The sequence below is a fragment of the Fukomys damarensis genome, unplaced genomic scaffold (genome assembly GCF_012274545.1).
Source record: "Fukomys damarensis isolate Sample0158 unplaced genomic scaffold, DMR_v1.0_HiC HiC_scaffold_27, whole genome shotgun sequence".
Taxonomy (NCBI): Eukaryota; Metazoa; Chordata; class Mammalia; order Rodentia; family Bathyergidae; genus Fukomys; species Fukomys damarensis.
In genome coordinates this window covers 17,100,678-17,103,769 of record NW_022900939.1, presented here as the reverse complement: position 1 = coordinate 17,103,769, position 3,092 = coordinate 17,100,678, and the positions used below count along the sequence as shown (strand labels likewise).

Sequence of the window (3,092 nt, the reverse complement as noted above, 5' to 3'; positions counted from 1 at the left end):
GTCCCATTTATTCCAAAATTCAAGCAAACTTCAAACTTATTCATGAGATATTTATCAAAATAACACATTTAGGGGGGAAAATCAATACAATGGATACATCATCACTGAAAACTGTATATCATCATACAAAAAAGGATTTCATTTTGGGGGACTGATTTCTAATTTATGGCAAGTTTTACTTTCAGAAATAAAACCACAGAACAATACCATCTAATTCAACCTTAAAGGCTGGCATGCTGAGCAAGGAATGTTCTTATTCTTTGTGGGAGTTCCTTCTTTACACTGCGAGGTACCAAGGCTCTGCCTTTTGGAGTGATTTCAGCCACCAAGTCATCAACAGTAACGCGTTCTAGTCCTTTTTCTTTAATTGCCTCTCTACACTGTGCCTTCAACTGACCCTTCCAGCCACATTTCAGTCAATTTAGCTCGCAGCCACTCTTGGAGCTGTTCTCTTTCTCCAGTTTCTCTTCACTTTGGGTGAATCGCTGCTCTCATCTGGGCATCTTTGTTCATCTTGCCAACCACACTCTTCGGCTGCCCAGTCTTAGACCCTCAGTAGCTCGGCCACTTAAGCACAGCAGGCTAGAACTTTTGATCCTCCTGCTTCAGCATCCCAAGGAGCTGGGATTCCAGGCATGCAGCACCATGCCCAGACCCTTGTGGTTTTGAGAGGTTTGGATATGCATCTCCTAGTGCCTACATATGCTAAGCAGACTTTGTGTGTTTCTTTGCCATCTCTGTGTCCTCTCCTTCGTAAGGTTTCCTCAAGCCTTGTGTCCAAGTTCTAGTTGAATTAAATTGTTTTTTCTTTCTTTTTTTGCTATTGAATTTTGAGAGTTCCTTATATATCCTGGATGCCAGTCTTCTGTCAACTAATACTTTGCCATGGTGCATAAGTCTTTAAAAATCTTGCTGGATTCAATTAGTAGAATTTTTCCCCCTGCCAGTGACTGGAAACTTGGGATACCAGGTGACAGGCAGAGCCCAGGTGTCTCATGATGGGCTTGAAGCGTGAATTGTTTGAGCCACTGGAATCTGAGTAATTTGCTTCTGCAGTGCAGCCTGGGCCATCGTGATTGACACAAGTGAGCGACAGGCTGGTGAGCAAAAGCAACTTCCTCATAGAGAGACAAGAGTCTACTGTGTGAGTCAGGGCCCTTCCTGCTTTCCTTCCTTCCTCTCTCCTTCCTTCCTTTCTTGTTTTCTCCTTCTCTCTCTTCCTTCTATCCTTCCCTTCCTTTGTTTTTTTCTTTCCTTCCTTCTTTTTCTTCTTTCTTCCATCTCTCTTCCTCCCTCCTTCTTCCATTCTTCCCTTCCTTTTTCTTTCTTTCTGTTCCTTGTTCCTTCCTTTCTTCCTTTTCCTTCTTTTCCCCTCCCTTCCTCCCTTCCTCTCTCCCTTCCTTCCTTCACTTATCCTTTTCTTCCTTTCTTCTTCCCTTTTTCTCTTCCTTCCCTTTCCTTCTTTCCTCCCTCCCTACCTCCCTTTCTTTCTTCCTTCCTTTGTTTCTTTTTTCCCATCTGGGAGAACACCTGACATTTTAATAGTGGATAACAGCAGATTATTAACAGAGATGTAGAGCCACTGATCGTGGATGTTGTTGTAAAGGGTAGTGTTAAGAATAGTTAAAAGAAAAAAAAAATAGCACACCTATTTGGAAACTCAGCTTCTTGTAAAGGTAAGATACACATTCCCCAAGGTCTGCAAAGTCCAGTTCTGGATTTTTAACCAAAATAAATAAAAACCTATATTCACAAATGAACTAGTATAAGAATGTGCACAGAATATTCGTATATAGGAATGTTCCAGAACATTCTTGTATAAGAATGTTCACCACACAATATTTGTCTGTTTGTCTGACTTATTTTCCTTAACATATGATCTCAAGTTGCATGCATTTACCTACAGTGCCTCAAGTTTACCTTTCTTTGTAGCAGAGTAATATTCCATTGTGTGTAAATACCACACATTTTTTATCCATTCATCTGCTGACAGGCATATAGCCTGTTTGCAAGATTTAGCTATTGTTATAAAATTTATTTATAGCCTCAAGCTGATAACAAGCCAAGGATCGATGAACAGGAGAATAGGGAACATACTGGTTTGGGTCTTTCCATGGACCGCTCTTCAGAACAGATCACAAACACAGGAATAATGTGTTGGGTGACAGAAGGCAGTGTGCATTTTGTGATTTCCTTTATATGGTGGTCAGCAACAGATGCAGCCAGCCAGCAGAGCAGCTGGATGGGTTTTCTGCATGGTGTTACAATGGGGCCATGTGCCACCCGAGCACCCACTGAGCCAAACACTTGCAACTATGCACTCAAGACAAATGCAATTCACTGGATGCAAATGTTACCTCAAAGTGCTTTAGAAAGGATGACTTATCAACTGTTGCAGCCTTCGCAGAGAACATATTATCTCAGTTGACTTGTGGGATTTTTTACAAGGACTCACTGAGGAAAGGTAAAAGGCACAGGAAGGCTGTGGAGCCCCGGTCATGTAGGACAAGGTGGATCTCATCTGTGGCCGGAGCAGGCAGGAAGTCAGAAGACTGTACCTCAACACATTGTTTCACAACTTTAACAAAGCATCTATACTGGTAGTTGGGGGTGGTGTAGCTATAGAAGTAGCTTAAACTTTCACCTATGCTTATGTTTACAAAAATGATCACAGAGGGTTTTATAAACACCAGTGCCCAGGGAACAGAAGATATGATCAATGAAGGGAGATGTGGATGACAGGATGAGGTCCTCCAGCCAGCAGAGGCATGGCTGCTGGAATGCGTGGGGGGAGGGAAAGACCTTCTTCTAACACAAAAAATACCAACAGGGAAGAGGGAAAGCTCTGAAGCCAACCAGAGAGCAGCTTGGCTTCAGCTAATAGTAGCTCATAGGACCAAGAAGAGATTAAAAATAGCAACTGCCTGCATGAGGTAAGGTAAACAAGAAAGTGATTATGTGTTCAGTATAAACACTTAGCCATATATAAAGGTTCCTGAAGGAGTAGCCTAGACATTCCAACACCATCCTCTGCACCTGCTCCTCTGACCTCTCCACCTCCATCACCAGAACCATGACCGGCTGTGCCTGTT

At 42.6% G+C, this 3,092-nt stretch overlaps 1 pseudogene; it reads right to left on the bottom strand.

Moving 5' to 3' along the window:
* Positions 1-221: 221 nt before the first annotated feature.
* Positions 222-519, bottom strand: LOC104870188 (annotated as a pseudogene).
* Between the last annotated feature and the right edge of the window lie 2,573 nt (positions 520-3,092).